Source organism: Brachyhypopomus gauderio, chromosome 12, assembly GCF_052324685.1.
Source record: "Brachyhypopomus gauderio isolate BG-103 chromosome 12, BGAUD_0.2, whole genome shotgun sequence".
Taxonomy (NCBI): Eukaryota; Metazoa; Chordata; class Actinopteri; order Gymnotiformes; family Hypopomidae; genus Brachyhypopomus; species Brachyhypopomus gauderio.
In genome coordinates this window covers 21,910,813-21,931,745 of record NC_135222.1, presented here as the reverse complement: position 1 = coordinate 21,931,745, position 20,933 = coordinate 21,910,813, and the positions used below count along the sequence as shown (strand labels likewise).

At 41.0% G+C, this 20,933-nt stretch overlaps 2 long non-coding RNA genes across 3 annotated transcripts in view; one reads left to right on the top strand and one right to left on the bottom strand.

Annotated features, from left to right (window-relative positions):
- The window catches only part of LOC143528223 (uncharacterized), a 90,202-nt gene that overhangs the window by 6,530 nt on the left and 62,739 nt on the right, over positions 1–20,933 (top strand). The window lies entirely within an intron of this gene.
- On the bottom strand, positions 1,608–9,244 carry LOC143528221 (uncharacterized). The gene is made up of 4 exons (XR_013134402.1): positions 8,838–9,244; positions 7,182–7,291; positions 6,695–6,775; positions 1,608–3,288 (listed from the first exon to the last, which is right to left on the bottom strand). It is a non-coding gene; the product is annotated as an uncharacterized LOC143528221 (long non-coding RNA).

The following is a 20,933-nucleotide window of genomic DNA, read 5'->3' as shown; positions in this document are numbered from 1 at the left end:
GTTAGCCAGTATGGTGGTTTATATCAAGTGATTTTTTTTTCTCTCTCTTTTGTAAAAATGTTTGTGGAATGTGTTGTCCATCGGTACTTTGTGTAAAGGTACGTCAGGATTAGAAATCCACTGTGTAAACTAAAACGTTTTTATTGATTCAGCTGCTTCAGATGTGGAGTAAGTAAGAATCTGTGTTTGGTTGTAGGCTACATAGATTGGGTAAAAACAAATTAAGTGCATCAGAAAAAGCAATACTTGAAAATTGCTATAAATATAGTAGCTAGCCTATCTGTTGCCACACTGTGAGTAAACTATTCATCGCTGGTAGGACAATTGATTGACATTTGTAACCATCCACCCAAAGTGCACTAAAATTATTCGTAGTGATTTGCAGGGCCAGCCAGAGGTATCTGAGCTATTAGGGTTAAGTAAGGGAATGGTTAATGTAGGCCTTAATCTCAGCCTACTTTGTCTCCCAGAGAGTTGCAGCGTGGTGCTGTCTTAAGCACCTACCTCTATTAAAACCAGAATTTAAAAAGATTTATAGACAAATCCCAGCAAAGAGGATCCTAACCCTATGTTTAAGTCAGCAACTACCTTTCACCTGGAAAGCTGTAATTTGTAGGGCCAAGGATGTTCCTGGAGTCTGCCCCGTCTTAATCTTGAAATGTAAATGAAGGGTTTAGGAGTGATACTAATAGATGTCCATGAGCAACTGCAGAAATAAGTCTTCAATCTAGGTTTTGCACTGGACTTCAGGTTAGCCTGATAGTGTACTTAAGACTAAGATGAGCAGGTTCCTGGCACCATGCGGTCTAGGGGAGATAGCAGGCAGCTCAGTGAGCAAGTGGTGGCCTGAGGAAGCTTTTTAAAGGGACTAATACCCGGAGCAGGTCAGGCCTGGAGCAGGCCAGCAGCCCCAGTTAGCCAGAGCAGGCCAGCTATGCTCTTCGCTCCAAAACAAGGTTTGATTTCTCCAGCTCCTGTGCTGTTTCATTAGTGACGTACTAAACAGGATTTTCAGTGACTCTGCAGAGACAAAATGGCGTGGTGACACCCAAAATTACAGACAGAACGGCAGGCACCCTGTGCTGAGTTCCTGGGCTGCCAGCTGTTCTCTTCTGAACCGCCTCTCAGGGACTGCCCGGGTCAGGATGATTATTTGGTATAAAGACCCCTTTGTTTCAAAATGCTTTTTGTTGTTGTTCTTCATCTGTTTACTTGTCTGTTTGTCTGTTTAGCATTGTGCTAGGCAAAAGAAGGGTATAGCCTTATGCTAGACTTTCAGGAGAGAATATTAAAGCAAAGATTTGAGTGTTTTGAAGGTGACATAATTGAGACTCCAAAATTAAATATCTGCTTTGTTAATTTCCATGTCTTACTCTAAAGCTACATAAAAGATTTTATAAAATTGTTTTATTTTGCATTGAATATATGGTATATGTACTTAAATGCTCTACATTTAAAGTGCCTCACATTTGAAATACCACAGTTCTCTCCCTTTTGAGATGGAAAACTTTTCCTCTGGTTTTTCAACCAGCAACATAGTTATTCAGACTCCATAGTTGTCACCAGGGTCGTACACAAATAACCAGTCAAAACTTTTATAGCATAACTGAAAATGACTGTGTTTTATTAATTATAATCAGAAAAATACATGACAATGATAACCTTACATTACATGTGCTGTGTATATATATGGTTTTTAAACACAGGCTTTTAGTTTCAGAGGGAATGTTGTCACCTTTAAGGTGAGTCCTCCTCTAAGATGATGAAGTGAACGGTCCCCTTTAAAATGCCACTATACACTTTAAAATGCCACCAATGCCGCTATTACACATCCGCATTCCTGTTCTCAGAGCATTCCCCAGCTGTGCTGTTCCAGAGGCTAACGTACAAATAATCACATAATAGATGCGAGAGAATGTACTTTGCATGCCCTGGATGGTATTTGAATGTAAAACAGTGATTAGCGTCTGTCCTTGCATGCACGTTTGATGCGGTGGAGTGAACGCTGGAGAATGCAAGTGACAATCTAAAACAGGAAAGCGTCAGCCAGAGATAATTGGGGGGCTTTTGCTTTTTCTTGTAATGTTTGGAAGATTTATTTTCCTCCAGAGGTTGCGGTTTCTGACCATTACCAGGAGTCCCACTGAGAGCCGACAGCACGTCAGTGAACAGGCCCAGGAGCTGATAAACAGCAGCAGAAGTCAATTTATCGCAACAATCGTTAAATAATAGCTCTGATTATGAGGTGGCAGCAGCAGACGTGGTAATTGTGTGTCATAAATCTGGACGGCAGCTGACAGCAGCACAATGACGGCGGCGTCTGGCGGATATCAGCCAGCCAGAGCCACGTGTCTCAATATTGAGGCCTTCACGTTTGGCTGGCCCACTCACTTTTGGTCTGTATCGATTGAACGAAACCTTTTTGAGGCTGTTGGAACTGAAATGTGGCTATTTCACTCAAAGATGGCCAGGAAGCGTTTTTAAAGATAAATCAAAGGGTCCGTGTTGGTTCACTTTAATTTATGTTTAAAGTTTGTAGCCTAGAAATGTAGCCGGCTGCGGTAAAATCAACAGTACACATTATTTCCATTAGCTGGTAATGCCATGGCATACTTTTGCATTTAAGTTCAAGACATGAAAAAGGTATTGCAAAATGTCCTCTTTATTGTCTATAGATCAGCAGGTTATTTTATAGAGCACTACTGTGATGCATCATAGACTAACCGAAAAACGACGCAGTCACTCAGATTGCCTCCAGTTTTCTCTGTGGAGGTAATTTGCGGTCTGTCAGCTTACACAGCTCTCTGGGCCATTTCAAGTCACTGCCAGTGGCCTCCATTTCTACAACTGGCTGTTTTTTTCTACGCCAATTAATATCAAGCCTTTATCTGCGTGCGACTGAAAAGAAAGGCTCTCTGATTGAGGCCAGACCCTCCCATCTAGCGGGGAGATCGATGCGAGCGGCCCACAAGCCTCTGAGTGACTGCCCCAATCATCCGCCAGTCCATTTTCAAATGAAGCCGTTGGCCCGGTTGGCCTTGGTCCCGGCCCGGACGTGCGGGAAGTGTGAAGGGGGGCGAGGAGAGGCAGGGTGGGCGGCCTCACCGCCCTCGATAGCACGTCCTCCTTTGGAGCCACGTTGTTATTTCAAGGCTATTTTGCACTGGGGTGCAGCACCTCGGAAGGATAGCTGTCTTGCTTTTAAGGAATGAGCACAATTTGACACGAGGCCCCGCGTTCACGTCTCTGCGGCACTGGACGCGATCCAATCCGCAACGATCACAAACACTTGAATGGAGAGAAGAACAGTCATCACCTTAATAAACACAGCTTGAGCAACAGGCTTTCTTTTGTGGTCACATTACTTGTAATGTTGTCTCACGGAACCTAGCAGTCTCAAAATGTTGAGACTAAATGATGTGTAATGATATATGTTGCTTGAGACGTCACACAGTTGTATAAATGTTGAACCTAGAGTCTGTGTTTCCTATCTGAATCAATTTAATGAGGACTTAATTTCTTTGCTACATATTTGTACGGAGGCAGTGCCCCCTACAGTAAAGATAAAATAAGAGAACCATCAGATAGTGAGTATTTAGTCTTAGTTGTGAAGAGACTGCTGGCCCCTTACATGGCAGTCACCGGCTGCTTTTTTAAAGCAAAGCTGTAAATGTGCTCTGATTTTAAAGTGTTGTTATAGATCTGGTGATACATTGAAAGTTTAGGCCAAAGGGATTTTTTTTTGTTTTATTGAAAATAACTATAGAATTTAAAGTCTTTATGCATTAATGTTTTAGGTTTAGTTTGATGTTAGATATGCCAGCACAACAATTCAATTAGATTAATTATCTGTGGAGCAATATATACAGTAGATACATTTTGATTTTATACATTAATTCTAAATGTATACTAATGGAATGAAAATCTTTGATGATAGCATCAGGTTTAAAAAATATTCTCTATTTAAAATTAGCTGATGATGTAAAGAACATTATATGTACATTTATATTCCTTTAGAGTCTGTAATAAATTAATTATCCTTATATTGGGTGATTTCATTACATAAAAATACAAATATGTTAAAACAAATTGTATATAAATGTTGTGTATCATGCTCCAAATGTGTGTTATTATTAATTGATGTGGTTAGATATGAGTGTGTGCTGTGTATTCCTTCACTACTGTGCTGGAGGTTTGACTCTGTCCCAGTCTGTTGTTAAGATAAGATGAGCATTTACTCCAATAGATGGCATCAAAACACTAGCCTACGCTAACATCCAACATATAGCTCAGTGGGATCCTACCAACACAAGCAGCCTATGCTTCTGCTACACCGACTCCCTCACGTGAAATATTAGAGAATATATTTTCACTTATGTCTACACTATAATTACCTCTGACATAATTCCCTTAGTGTAACCTGCTCATTAGAATAATTGTATTGGAATTGATCTCTTGATTTTTAGGTGGGCACTGGAAAGATAAAAAGACAGAAATTAAGTAGGGTTGATTATGTATCTTTGTCTGTCTGTTAAAGAATATCTCCTAAAGGTTATTTTTTTAAAAAGCTTTGGGACTCTGCCGGTTTGTAGTCCAATAACGTTAATCCCAGTCCCTTTGTGTTGCTACTGCTACTGCATCCTGGGTATGTTCACATTGGTTTGCTTTTTCTCAGCATTACCAGGGTTTTCAGGAATACGTTTTTTTTTTCGGCTATTGGATAGATCAGTTTGAAAAGGTCTTTAGATGACAGTCCTCTACTCGGATGGTTTACTGGTGAAGCCTGCTTGGCCAGATTAGGCAGGGCCACCAGTAAACATCTCCTGTAAGAAAAGAGTCACAGCTGAGATTCCTCAGCTCACATTCAGCTGTTTCACAAGGTTCACAAGATTTGGGAAGTGAATGCTGAATACCTGATTTATCGTTTCATTTGCCCTATAATACTGAATTAATTCAAGTGCTAATGCGTGCTTTTTGCTTAATAAAGTACAAAGATGAAGTAATTAAATTAGTGTCCAAAGTATCATTTAATAAGAGTTTGATTACAGTGTATACAGGATCTATCTATCTATCTATCTATCTATCTATCTATCTATCTATCTATCTATCTATCTATCTATCTATCTATCTATCTATCTAAATGAAACTGAATATATATATATATATATATATATATATATATATATATAAATTAAACAGAATGTACCTAAATGAATAATAAAAAGGATAAAATACAAAAATAAGGAAAAGTAAGGGTATGTAATTAATCAGCCTGATAAACATTTTTATCTAATTAAAATTCCTGTTGTGTACTCTAAATGTGATGAAGGAAATGCACAGTGCAAGACATCTGCTCAAAATATCAGCCATTTGCCAGAGCCGCACAGACCCCCCTCAAGCCCCCCCCCCCCACCCCCACCCGCATTACTTTTGTCTTTAGATTTTTGCGCTTTGTGAAACTGTCTAATGTAATTGAACGCTAATGCATTAGTGATGATGATTGAAATGCCAAGGACACGTATAATTTCATTCTTTGTGCGCTGGTCTCTCCGAGCACTCTCCCTCTCCCCATGCCCAGAGCCTCTCTACCTACAGCCTGGGCTGACAATCAGCCCTTGTCAGTGTAATTAAATGATGATTTATAAAGTGTGAGAAGGCACTATGACCAAAAGCAAATAGGTGCTTATCGGAGTGCTGAATAACCCTAATTTTCTCCAGTGGCAATTTCCATCTCTTATCTGTGAGTCGAACCCAGCCCCCTTTTAGCCTGCTACTCTGTTTCACACACACCCTGCTGCTGTGTTTTCACTGAAACATACACACATTTTTTCCCTTTGACAAAATGACATTTTACCAGAAATATACACACACTACGACATCCCCGGAATGACATTTTAAAGATGCTGTTAAAGGCTGAGATCAGACTGCCTCGAAATTAAAGAGCATTTCATGTTTGTGTTGAAATAGAGTGCCATCAATTGCCATTATAATTTAACATGGTCCTTATTTTGTTTTTATGTTATGTAGAGAATTATTCAGTCAAGAACTGTATCTAAAAGGGAATATTTTATGCTGTCAGAATGTGTGTGTTAATGTGTCATGGCAGTAGACGAGGTGGAAGGAGTGTTCTCCGATGGGAAGGATATTGTAGGAATATCAGAGTGGCTATGAAAGTGTGAGGTTTCATTTACTGCTTTTGAAATGTGTAACTTTGCTCCATAATCTTCAAATGTTGTACAGAATAATGGGGGCCATCATTTCCCTTCTTGAGTTTCTGCTTTTAGAATCAGGCTTTGTGTCTGCTTTGTAATATTGGAACACAAAAGCTTAAACGTTTTATCTCACTCAAAGTGGCCAATGGTGCTGATGATTTCATTAAGCTAAAGGGGGAAAATGCACCCTGCTTTTCCGTTTTAAGGATGTGTATGGAAGCCTATCATTTGTGTCAATTAAAGGGTTCCAGGAAGAAAATTGATTATAGATAAACCTACACCCCAAAAAAAGGGGAAGCACTCGTAATATCTTCACACGCTCGTCGTGATTCGCTTTCTGATTGATAAAGAAATAAATAAGATGTAAAATCAAGAGAAGCAGATGAGAGAGACACTTCAAGGAGCAGATCCTCTTGATGAGATCACCTTTTGATAAGACAGCATGCAGAGAGTAGGGGAGAAAGAAAGAAAAGCTGAATTACCTGCAGGAAAATGGACATGAATCGTCTCCACATTCACGGCATCGAGAAGACACTCGTTTATTACGCTCCTGATATTCTGGCCTTAATAACATATGCACAACATCAGTTATTTTCTTTTCTTTTTTTTTTCTTTTTTCAATTTTGTGTAAGTACTCCAATTTCATTACACTTAAAAAATCAGTTTTATTGTTGCTAAGACTTCTGAAATCAGAGTGTTTATATGGGTTTATTAATGACACACTATAACTGATTTGAAGAAAAAAAATTTAAGTAGCGATTTAAGTAGCAGAATTACTAGTAATTGCATCTGAGAAGATAGCATCAAAGATACAGAATATATATCATATAATGCAGTCTCACCTGCCTAAACTGCCTATTACTTCTCTGCTAGGTCATTAAAAAATGTGTGTGTGAGAGAAAGCGAGAGATGCAGAAATATGTGTGTGAGAGAAAGACAGAGACAGAGATGCAGAAATATGTGTCTTACCACGCTGACGCAGTGTGTGATTGGTCTCTCAGCTGCCGAGGCCATCGATGTAGTGTGAGGTATGCAACAGCAACTCCTGCTCTGTCAGAGCTCTGACCTGAAAGGGTCCCCTGGCATGCACACACACACACACACACACACACACACACACACACAGCCTGAGCTCTCTTTTAGTTGGATTGCTGCTTATCACCCACTCTGTTCTGTGTGCTCGGTACACACACTCCTCTCTCTCCGCTATTGTTATTCCACACCTCCTCCTTTCACACGCTCCCTTTTTCTTCTGAGATTTTCTTTGCGCTATTACTGATTTGTTATTGATTGAGATTTGCAGAATAGCTTAAAACAAATTTCACTACCAGAAATAGTGTGAAGCTGTGGAAAATTGTTAATATGACATGGACGGAATTTTCCTTCATAGATAAATTGAGAATTTTACACTAGCGATTTTGCTTAAAAATAGTTTAGATATGGATGAATAGTAAGTGAAGGGGAAGATGCCTCGTCAAGCTGCAGGTATCAGAAACATGATAAAAACATCAAACAAAAATCAGTGTATACTTACCATGTATTAGTAATCACAAATAAATATATTAACAAATTTTGTTCTGGAATAAAATACATTTTATTCTGTCCTTGATGTGATTTTAGTCCTGTTGGCTTGAATGTGTGTGTGTGTTTGTGTTTTTAACAAGTTACAATACGTTCTCAACTCCCTCTAGTAGTTTAGCATCTTCTCTCTGAGTGTGTCTGCTTCCTTCGGCCTTGTGAGCAGCTCTGAAATAAGCTTAGGCAACTGCACCTTTTAACAGATGAACTTCCCCACCGCTGAATCTTCCCCTCTCTCTTTCTGAGAGGGGTAATTCCCTCCCTATGCCAGGGCCCCATTATTTGGGGGTGGGAGATGAGGGTGGGTACTGTATCTCTGGCTGGCTCTGTGCAGGGGGGCAGACATGGCTCTCTGTGTCCTATTTGCCCCGGCTTGGTTTTGGCAGCAGAGGTGATGCCGCCACTTGACTCTTGTCTCAAAGGAGCTTTCAAGCTAACGAGGGGGTGTCTGTAACCAAGAATCAATCGCCGTCTTAACTGAACATCCTCTGCCATCTGCTTGGGGCTTACCGCCCCACTGCCGTCAAATCCCAATATTTGTGCGGGGCCTGATCTGTAGGCCCTGGAGAACAGGGCTGAAGCATGGAGATCCCCCAGCCCCTCTCCACCACAGCCCCTCTGCCTTACCGATTAATCACTAAATCTCTATGGCACGTACAGGATCTCCCAGCAACACAGAGAGAGACCCAAGCCAGAGAGGAGAGAGAACAGAGATTCTTATAGAGAGAGAGAGAGAGAGAGAGAGAGGGAGAGAGAGAGGGGAGATAAAGGAAGAAGTGTTTTGCTAAGCTCTTTTTTTCTCTCAACAGGCTATTGTGCTTCAACGCAGACCGATGGCAGTGATATCGTACATCTCTGTTGCTGATAATATCAGTGTATGCATCTCCATGCGCCCTAACGTGTGTTTGCATGTCTGTGTCTGGGCACCTCCTCTGACTCCGACCCCGTCGGCAGGCCCACCGCTCCGCTCCTCCCCTCAGAGTCTCAGTAATTACATCGAGTTCCCTCCCAAAATCCTGTAAGCATAAATTTTCAGGCTGTGTTTACCTCATTAGCTAGGAGCTTCTCCTTTCTTCCGCATTTCACGGAGAGTGGGTGCTGTGAAAACCAGCTGACTCTCAGATTTCAGGCTGGGGAGTGAGTCGCCTCCGCGCGGCTCTATGCTATTAGCTCCGCCATGGCCCGTTAAAGTTCAGAAGCTTTTGGCACCTTGCTCTTCAACACCCAGCGCAAAAAGATCCCTGAAAGCAATTAGGCAGCCAGGGAGTGTGAATTTGACACTGAGCCCCCAGGGCAGCTAAAAGCCACTCCAGAATAACCCCGACTCTTCCTCCGCAGTGCTAGCGGCGGGAGCCTGTGGCGCTAACCGCTAACACATGTTTACTAGTCGCAGGGCTCCTAGATATCGTGGTATGTAGCGGGTGGCGCTCTGTGTTATCGCTACGGACTGGACGTACGCGCTCCCTCCTGCGTGACTGGAATGTCGCCCTAGGAATAAATTAGCCCAATGAGGGAGGAGACAGTACAGTGGGGGGGGGGGGGGGGGGCACTACAGCCAAGGTCCCGCCCTCCTCCCGCCTTTTTCTTCCATTTACATACGGCTCTGCAGAGGCTGTCTGTAAACATTTGCAGAAGGCGACGTGTTGAGGTGCTGGAGCCCAACACCCCCCCCACATACACACATGCACACATACACAAACACACACACACACACACCCCGCCACCGCCAAACTCCCCGGCATAAAAAAAAACCCCAGAAAGCGTGAGCACGGTGCTCTGGGGGCTAATAGGGTTAATTGTCATGTAAAAAGCTCCACAGTCAACTGCAGGCTGGGCGATGCCCCCTCCCTCTGCCTCTCCCAGAGGGGAACTCAAGCCCAGATGGCATTTTCCTGGAGGCTGTGACCCACACGGGGCTGCCGGCCGCGAAGAACAAGGTGCATCTCCTCCGACTAATTAATTTAGTATTATAGCACCTGTTTCCGAATAGATAGCAGCGGGAAGCGAAGCGCTCCCCAGACGCAGCGGTGGGCCTGGCTGGTAAATGGGCTTTGAGCTGATTATATTAAGCTGATGCTTTGATCATCTGAAGGCGTTAAAATGGAAATATGTTTTTGCTGGCTGTGGGCCGGTGTAAGGGAGAGGGAGCAGACCAAGAACGTGGCTGATTAGTTTAGACTGTGGAATCACATGGGCCCTCTCTGCTCTAAATAAGAGGCACACGGGCCCTTGGCCTAAATAAAAAGCATCTAAGCCATGCTGGGTGGAGGTGTCACTGCACCAGCTCTCTGCTGCACACACACACACACACACACACACACACACACACACACACACACGGTCTAAGAAGATCAGGGCTGCTTTTCGACTCTGCTGGTTGGTGCAGTCTGCTTCAGTTTGTGGCCGTGTGACGTCTTCGTTTACTTTGCTGCCGTGATCTATCTGATTTATTAATTTAGTCTCTTATGTCAGTTCAGTAAGGTGTTAATCTATTTTCACATTGGTTGGCAAATAAGCTTGTTTAGTCTCCCTTTATTTCTGTCGAACATTTCCCTACTCTGATAACTCCTGTCACGATGGCCGGTAATAACCCTCCTCCGATTACATGCTAATCTGGTCGTGCATAGTAACAAATATTGGTCAAATAAGTGAGCAGCTTTAAATGGAGTTTGGTGGAGGGGAGAGGGAGGGGGTCAGCTTGTGTGTGGGGGGGTGGTGGAGAAATGAGGTGGTGAAATGAAGCATCGATGATGGAATAATAACCAGTGAAATGGTAGCTGTACTCTGAACACTGGCGGTCTGTAAATGGATTTGGGGATATGCTAATCTCACCTTCACTCTGATTCCATTCATTTCCACCCTGCTGCCCTTTAAGGATTATCATAATTTATCAGCCATGAAACAGCAGAAAACAAATTTGCTTGTAAAAAAACAAAACAAAAAAAAAACCCCAAAAAAAAAACATCAACCTGAAGAAACATAGACACTGATTGAGTATGTTTGCCAGAAAGAAGCAATACCTTAAAAACAGAGCACAATACCAACTCGGCACATGAGAACAGTTTTGACAGTTTGACAATCCAATTGGACAGTTATAGATATCATTAGTAATTAATTTATCTGAATCAGCTCATTCTGGTGTGGGGTGATATTTGTCATAAATGTTTACTTCTGGACTTTCCTAAGCAGACAGGCCAGCCATTTCATCAGCTCATGAACATGAGACCGTGCATGTCAGGCTAATTCAGCCTAAGTAAATGTTTGCACAGTGGCCTAGCCTTCAGCAATCTGCACCTCTTTTTAAATGAGTTAACTCTTTCCAGAACTCTTAACAGGCTCTTGGTTAAAAATACAAATGTATAGATATATTTTAAACATGTACTCTAGTGGCTTGTTTCCCTGTATTCTTGTAATAGCTTTTAATAATGTTTTACTTTTGCATATTAGTTGGATTGTAGTTCTATTATAGTCTTTTTTATTAGTCATAACATAAGTTGTAATTCATCATAATGTAGACAATGCAGAAACATTTACTTTCTGGGTCAAGAAAGTTATTAATTAAAAAAACATAGTCACAATACAAATTGGCAGCTGACCCCAACAACATTTTATTCTCATACAAACTGATATTTTTATAAGGTGCTGCATTAATTTATTCATAAATCTATTTTCATTGTATTTGGCCAAACAGAGCAGAGAATATCACTTCAGAAATGAATATGCACAGAGGGCAGAGAATGTAACACTAAGACACTAACACACTGAACACCACGAGTTTCTCTTCTGTCACAGGTAATAATAACTAGGCCACTTTGATATGTGAGTGTTTGCGAAGCAAGGCTTGGTCAGTATTATGGCAACCTCTTAATCACAATATGTGCTGGGAGCTCTGAGCCATGCCAAGCCAAGGTTTGTAAGGTTTCACTGGCAGACTCCTGACAATGGAGAGAGAAGATGCGAGCAAGCAGGCATCCAGCAGCGTTAAGGAGTTTACATGTTTTGCTCAGTGCACTTCCCTAATTTGATTTCAGAGAAGGAGAGTGGGGGGGGTTTGAGAATTAGACTTGCTCCCCTGCACACACTATCTTACACGGCGAGGATGCGTCTGTTGGATTTTAACATTCATTTCTCCAGTTTCTCCCTCTGTGCTCTCGGAGATGTGCGTGCAGGGGCCATGCTGCAGTGATTACAGTCTAAAGGTTTCCCCACTTACCTTGGCGTGAACAATGAACAGTGAGTTCCCACTGAATGGCTGGTATTCACATGGGTAGGCTTTAATGGTCTTCCAGGGTGATATATTGGGAAGGGTGTGGGGTGGGGGCTTTGAATATCTTCAACGCAACCACGGTCTGAAACGCATAGAGATGAGTGTGTGTGTGTGTGTGTGTGTGTGTGTGTGTGTGGCTGGATAATGATGGGTTTCTTAGTTTAATCTGCTGTAGCAGACGCTTACTGTAACCTGCATGGGTAAGACATTGCCAGGGAGGTTCATGAATAATGAAATATGGAAAATACAATTTTGGCTCCAAATAACATTCTTAATTATTCTTCATACTAGTGGGAGGGAAACTGTGATCTGTGCTGCTGAACATACACGTTCTCTAGACTCTGAAACACTCTGAAGGAGAGACATGCTGCATGAATGAAGTTCTGGTGTGAATTCCACTAGTGTGTGTTGCATTCTGCAGGTCATTGTTCAGTGCTGAAGTATCAGGTTGATTTCAGGCCATAGCACTACAAAGGGAAGATGGCAGATACTGTTAGCTTGGTCGCTAACAAAACAAGGGTATAGTGACTGTTATTTGATTAGGTTTGCGTTTCCTTTTCTTCAGATTCTCTAATGATGTCATATTTGTCACTAACATTTTCACGCCGTGTGCTCATTTTCTGTATGCGTATGCCGAATGCAACATTGTGTCTTTGGCCTTGAATTGTTGCACTGTAATTATCATTTCTCTTTTTCTGTACACTGATTAGACCTCTGTGTTTCTCCAGCGAGCCTCTCCAAACGGAGAGTGCTCATTTACTTCCTGCACACTGGCATCACGCAAATTCTTCCAACCCCCCTTTTTTTGTCCCACTTGCATCATAGTCCAAAGAAGATTAAACCAAAAAATTTTGACTGCTGTTCATTAATGTGCTTTGGGTAATTGAACAAGTCCGAAGATGTTTTATGTGGGGTATGTTTTACCACAATATCATCAGCTTGGCAGTGTTTACATACAGTAATAACAAGTTCTGTCATTCGGGGGCTGGACAAATTCACAGGCAATTCGGATTTATCCTAATCTGCTTTCCCTTGGTCCCTATTTGTATAGAAAACACAAGATTTCATTTTTCTGTAATTGCTTCTCTTAATTCCGCACACCCCATCAAGCCAAGATTGGAAATATCCAGATTTTTGGGACATCTTGGGACTCAGTCAGCAAAGATTTGGGGGAGCTTGAGATTTTGCATCGGAACTTAAACTGGCCAAAAGAAATGATGCTGTAACTGAAAAGGGACGGCCTGCGTGGCTATGATAAAATGTAGAAAATTAAACATCTTAGTTTTAACCCAGCTTGTGATGACACATGAATTCGCTTCTCCACTGTAGCTCTGAGAGTCCTCAGACGCTCTGCTAATCTTCTGCTCATTGTTATGTGCTGGGTATGTTCAGGGTATCGCCGTGGGGGACCAGCGGACTTTAAACACAAACTTTGACTCTTCCTCCCACTGCTCATCAGTTCGAAGACACAAAAGATGCAGGGCTGGACACTGGACAGAGCTTTGCAAGTTTTGTTGTGCTCTTTCTGTATTATGAAGACGGTTTCCTTCACAATTTAATGTGTTTTATTCCACTCTTCTCCACTAGGGCAAAGCAGAGTGTTAGCAGCTAATTACCAGACTAGTGACTAAAGAACACCTCCAGCTCTTTTTCTTTAGCTTCAGAACTACATCTGCATGTGCGTTTTCTTAAAATGTTGATGTTAACGACCTTGTTTCTAGGTGTTTGAAAATTTGGGTGCATTGGGTATTTCCTAACACCCCCTTTGAAAGCCGGATCCACTCTTCGAGTGGGGACTAAAATGAGGCCATTTTCTTTTTTAATTTGTTCACTTCCACATCATGTGGGCTGGCTTCCAATCCTCCCGTATTATGTGTCTGTTTCTTTTTTAACTCCACACCTGTTAATATCACACAGATGTGGATCTAGTGAGATGCAAAAAAACCCCAAAACAATCTGAGATGGGATTGAAACAATTACAGACAATTTCAGTAGAAAAAAGGCCATCTGCTGTATGCATTAACTCTATTGAAAAAAAGTCTTTTGTAGCTTGCCAGCTTCTTTTTGGAGGGTCTCATGAAATATGTATATTTTCATAAAGTGTCAAGAACCTCATTTTCCACCTCATAAAAGTAAGCTGTTTGAACAGTATTGAGAGGATGTTGGTGGATTTTCTAGAAAACTGTTAAATTAAGAACAATTAGATCATCACGATATCTTGGGAACAAGATTTATGAGTAATCTGAATGTATAGGATTTAACATCCAGCATTTTTGATGCTCTTGTTTCACTGAAGATTTTGGGTAATGCTAATCTTTCTAAATTTAAAACAAATTAATTCTATATTTCATGAAAATTATGCAGACATTTTATATGTGTTACAGGTATTTTAAAAATGAAATGTGTAATTTCAGTAAAAATTCTTCTAGTTTAGCTGAATAAATCTGAATAGTACTGAAATAGTTATTTCACATATTTCAGTACCCATGGCCCAGTGCCTGACTGTGTAAAAGCTTCTTGTCAATATACACAAAACACATTTGATCAGCTCCCTCTGGTGAATATTACTCAACATATCGTGCTGCAGATGTTAGTTTATTATGATCATTGTTCTCCTAATCGAATAGCCAATCAATGTTACCTGCTATGTGTTCTGAACTGGTCCAAAGGAATCTCTCGGTGAGCTTGACTGTGACGGGCAGATATCTAGTCATGGTGTTTGAGCATCGTCCTCTGGGAAATAGCCTCGTCCTGATGGCCTCAGCTACCATCTCGCTACATCAGTGCTCCTTTGTGGGCAGAGCCCACTCATCCCTGTGATCGATCTTAAGACCCCATGCCTTAATCAAGATGATAATTAATTTCATATCGTAGATGAAAAAAAAAATGGAAGGATGTTTGTCGTGTTTCTTGAAATCGACAGCCTCACATAATTTAGTTGGTGACACTATCTGCTAAGTTTGCCACCTTTGGTAAATTGGAGGCACTGGTGTGGAAGAAGTGGCTCCGTCTTTTCAGAAGCATCTCAAAGGACGGGCGTTCAGGGCCTCTGGCCTTTCACGCCCGGTTGGGTGGCTGGGACTGCTACTGGGTTTAGCTCCAGGTCAGAAATGCAGGAAGTTTGAAGTGTTGATTAGCTTGGCGATGCCTCGCCCCTGGGTCTCGACACACCACCTTCTGCCCCTCTGCAGTGGCCTCTGGCGGCTTCCAGCCAACATTCACCTCAGTAATGTCATTTTCATTTAGGCTGAAAATGAAGTGTTTAACCTTCTCCAACAAGTAGGCTTTAAAAGAGCAGAATCAGAAAATAAATTGTAGTGCATATATATATATATATATATATATATATATATATATATATATATATATATATATATATATATAATGTTCAGATTTACTTTCTGTCTGTGTGCTTATGAGTTAATCATGCTTTTATGTTTCTGGGACTTTAAGATAGAAAAGCTCAGATTATTCATTAATGATGAAAGAGGTTACAGAAAGAAAGGTCCTGGATGTCACAGTGTATGCGATGGGAGAAACACAGTCCACACAAAATAGCACAAGCTTCAAACACCAACACTGAATGGATCACATTCCACACAAACTACCACAGTCCACACATAGTACCACACTCCACAGAGAGTAATAAAATCTGCACAGAATCCCTCAGTTAATACAGAGTAACAAAGCTAATACACACTAATCTATCAAATCTATGGAAAATAACACAAGCCACACAGAGTAAAATCTTCTAAATAGCACAGAGGAACACAATTTGTTATAGAGAGTAATAAATACAACTACTGTATACAAACACCAGAGCACACACATAAACAACCTCACCGTACAGAGAACTCATGTGAATTATTAAGAGCCAGGGTGACTTAGATTGCTCCTGGTCCAGACCTCTAACCTTAACTGGTCTGGAACTCTCTCTCAAATGACCAACTTTATGTTAATGGCCACGCAGTAGTGAGATCCTGGTGAAAATGAATGCGCTGTGGTCGTTTACATCATGGACTTGAAGCGCAGTGCTTGGTTTGGCTGTGCTGCAGTTACACACACAGGTCATCTTCTCTCCCCCCTCACCCTGTGTGGGCCTCGCTACCTTACTACCTGAGCTCCAGAGCAAAGTCCTGCAGGAAGCACGTGGCATCGCCATCAGTCATGCGCATGAACGAGAATGCTGCAGCCTGCATAACCACACAGAGTGCTCTGTTACCTCCTGTACTAATTGTGCACAAACTCCAATTCCATACATACACACGTATGAGAGAGGTGAAACTAGATTTTAATACAGTATTGATAAGATATGTGTCATTCTATGTTCAAACGGGTAATATAAGATATGATGTATTATACGTGTGTTTTTTTGTGGGCCATTCTTACAGCATTTCCCCCAGTTGATGTTTTTGCATTCGGTCTGTGTGTGCGTTAGTTTGACCATGAGCCCCTCCCACTGAGAGGAGCAATAGGGGTTTATTTCCAGTTCTTTACTGGAAAGGATCTAGCGGCTTCTGTTAGCTGGGTAAACTCTATTGAAGTGCGGAGTGAAAAATGGACTTTGTTCAGGTAGTCACTTTGTTTTCATGCCGATAATATTCATTTAAGGCCAGACCTTCATCGCCAGTCCTCTCTCTCAGATCCAGCAGCAGGGAAAATGCAGGAGAAAATTAGCTTCTACCCCAGCTATATTGATTTTATGCTGATGATAAAGTATCTGGCATAATATACTTCATTCCAGGAGTTCGAGGCCAGCTTCTCACCCATTACTGTTTATTCTTGAACCTTTGCTTTGGACTACTCTATTAGCAGAACTCTTTTATGATTTGGGTCACTGTGTAATAGTTTTGCAAGAAGCATCTCAATTCTTTGTGGAGTTGGCCTGAAACGCAAAGGCGTTTGAAGCAAACATTCACTGTTATTTGATGAGTACATATTAATCCTTCCTCAGTATGCTTCATGACCATGAATGAGTGTGAGAGAACATTTCATGTACTGCTAATGAAAAATTATGATTCAAAAACTTTCCTTTGTTATTACTTACAAAAGTAATTATTAAATTGCCAATATTGGACAGATTCATTTCTGGATGCAAATGCAGAAAATTAATGAGTTCCTAACCACTTCAATACAGTAAGTTGTTAAAAACACATTTTTTCTTCATAATCATTTTCTCACATTATCTATTTGGTTTAAAAAATCAAGGCCTTGTGGGTCTGAGGGGAAAAAAAAACACATGCTAAGAAAACAGCACACATACAAGTCAAATATGAGGCCCATCTCAAGGATTTTCTTTCACGGCAAGCTTAGGAGGTTGTGTCATCTTGTCGAGGCTCACCTATCTCTAGTACATTACCAAATGCTCTAATTTCCTTGGCGAGTCTGATGTTTATTGTGAGGCTGAAATTGAAAATGGCTGGTAATGGAGTGAGCTTCACAGCCCCCTAGACCAATTCGGAATCTAAATTACTTGCTTCTTTTCAGCGGCATCGACTGAGGAGAGCTTTGTGCGTCTCGTACCTAATCAACCCCTAACGTGACCCCGGATCCGCCAGCCCTCTTGGATTAATGATAAAATCCTTGGTTCAAACAATTATTCGACCCCGAAATGGCTGTCCATTTTACTTGGAAAATTAAAGAATGTGAAATAATTTTTTTTTCTCAAGACTCAGCATGTTGTAGAGTAGCACTTATTTTTGATCTCTGCCCCATAAACTCTTCATTTTCTTTTTCTAAAGGTGTTTTTTTTTTTTTAAGCGTAGTGTCGCAGACCTCTTGGCTGTCTATTACAGAGCATGACTGAATGGCTTGCTAGAGACTGGGCAGCTCTCTGCAAAGAAGGTACATGGCTCCTTTCATGAGCTTTCACTGGCCATAGGTATGAAATAACGTGTTTCTTCAGGTAAACTTAGATGATGCTGTATGGGAAGATATTTAAGTGCAGTTCCCCAAACAAGGTCCTGCATGTTTACAGTATTTGTTTTTCGCTACCTCAATGTCTGTCAGTCATTTGTGCAGAAAAGCCTTATAGATCTGAAGAAAATTCATTCAGCATCTTCATGGCTTTTCCCAGTCCTCCTCTCTCTTCCTGTGGGTGTGTAAAAAAAACATGTCATTTTTTGGTTAATCATCACTCAGTTTTCACCACATGACACATCGCATTTTCATGCAAGCATGTTTTGAGGGATGTGGATTCTCCATTCTTTGTTTGATTTGCTATTACCTAATGATAAATATGTAAAAATGTCTGCCAAATGCTGAAAACCTAAATGTACCTAATGACCACACTCACATCAAACACCGTGTATAAGATATCAAAAGGGAATTTGCAGCTCTCTTCACCTGCTGCCAGATGGGGGCACTCTAAAGAGATAAAGTATAGATGTGATTTAACCTACAATTTCACACCATTAATCATAACTATGCTTTGGACAGAAAGGCCACTGAAACCTTTCTATAATAAGGAAAGATATATAGCTTGGTGTAACCCCCAGGGATCTTTATGGTCCCCCAGAGACTCTAGAATTGAGGAGGAAGGATTAAGACTGTTTTTCTCTATGTGGATGGAGAACAAGAGAAGAAAAATACCAGGGGGAAAAATACTGTTTTAATCTTACAGACCTCACCTTTTAAACGTATGGGACTAATTCAGTTCAAATCAGTTACAGTGTGGATTGATATGCACACATTCTGATAATGCAATGTCATGCCAACACAAGGATTTGTGTGCATCAGGACTGAACTGAATGGTATAGAGATCATCCCAGTCTGACATTTTTTTAAACTAATTCCAGATTACTCTCATTGTCTACTGATTATTTTTATATGTAACAGAAATGCCACCTTGCATCACTTGTCTATGTGTACATACTATAATGAAAGCAGTGCAGTTTGTTTCCACTACAGAACACTATTAAAAAGGAGGTGGAACTGTGGTGTACCTCAGGAAGCGCTTAGTGCTGTTTAAAAGGAAGAAAGGAAAAAAATAGATTACCATGGAAACAGCATCAGTGTCATACAGGATGGGGGGAATAATTAGCAATGTCTCTTGAAACCGTTTTCTCGTTAGCGGAGAACTTGAGGTCCATTAGGAAGCCATGTATATAGCAGGGCAGCACTCCGATTACTCGCTGACAGGTGACTGTAAATCTGTCTAATAATAAAACAACCAGGAACACGCCGGCACAGAAGCACTCAAATGAGCTGGAGGAAGTTCGGAGGATGTCAATATCAAAATAATAATATTTTGCTTCTTCTCATAAGAGTCCTAATGGGATTGTGAAAATATGAAAACATCCATATGTGTTGCATGCGCGCGAATACATTTGCTATGCTTTAATTCATCTTTCAAATTTAACTGGTTGTTCTCATGCTAAGATTACTATGTTCAACTTAAATAAAACTGTATTTTTATACACAGTTCATTAGGTCTATAGAATAAAGTTGACAATATATCTGAAATGTGTCTAAAGACACATGAAATATTTGCTAGCTATCTGGCATCCCTTTCATTACTGCTGGTTAAGTTAGAGGTCCAGGTCATCTTCCTGTTCACTTGTTGATCTGTATATTGAAAATGCATTTAGCGGTTCCATTACAGCATGATGTCACTCATACTAGAGTTAAGGTTGTTACTTCATCATTAAACCCCACTGCTGTTATGCATTTCATACACTGAAAGAGTCTCAGAGTCCAGGATATCAACATATAGAAGTCATTATTGCATGTACTACTATAATCATATTTTGTATTTCTCCAAATCGTCTACATCAGAAATAGCTATGAAAATATACTGAACTAGATGCAATAACCTCTTAATTTAATTTGAACGTACACCAGGTTTCTCTACAGCCTCTTAGTTTAAATGCGGTTGTTTTCCTCGTCTTGCTCCGTTTCAGTTACGGCACAGGCCGCAGAGAACGATCACGTGGTCAGAAGGCAGTTCCCTCATTATACAGCTCGAACAATAGTATGTTCATGGCTGCACTAATTATTATTCTGAGAATGTACCAATTTGTTACTTCCAGAGTGACAGTCAGCCTGGGCACTGCGCAGGGCAGCGTGCCAGCCACAGCAGTCAAGTGAAAAGAGCTCTTTCATTCAGGCTGGTGGGTAGGAATGACCCTTCGGTCAGAGCAGGCAGGCAAAGGGCCGTGTGCCAGCCTCACCAGGCGGCTACTGAGCTTCATCGGTCAGCCGTGCCCCGCTCCTGCCCACCGTCGTTAGGTTAGCGGAAACCCGTCAGGTCAGATAAGTTTCTCCCCACAGAACGTTGTTAGACATATTTTATTTTGAGGTTAGTGTGGTGACGTGGATCCTTTTATCATTAGGCTTTTGTTTCGTCTGGGTTTTTTACGTCAGGATTTGTATGACCTTTTGATAATGACCTTTTGGGTTTTAATCCAGTGTCGTGCTGCGCTGATACAGTTACTGTGACAGGTTTTAAACTGTAATGAGCAAAATTATGTTGAACACATTTCACTCCTGACAGCTTTCGAAGAGCTGGGTGCATTTTGTTTGTTGCTAAACAATGCTCATTGATGTAGGTGTTATGAGTCACTCAGCTACTTGAGTTATAATCTTGATTAATGTTATGCTGGCTGGACACGCCATGAAATAATTATCAGGAATGTTTTTCAAAAACAAGTTAATGGAATGTGTGAAATCATAGCAGTGAGGTGATTTCTGTCTCTTTAACAGTTTTGCCCATATTTTGATCAGGTTATGTTTTTCTTACTTTTCCAACCAAATCTATTTTCCCAGTAGTACATAAATAAAAAATATTTCTTTTCTTAAAATGCCTTTATACAAGAAACACATTACAATGCTGGACAATTATGTTAAGGAACTGACTTACTAGTAGCAAAACATTT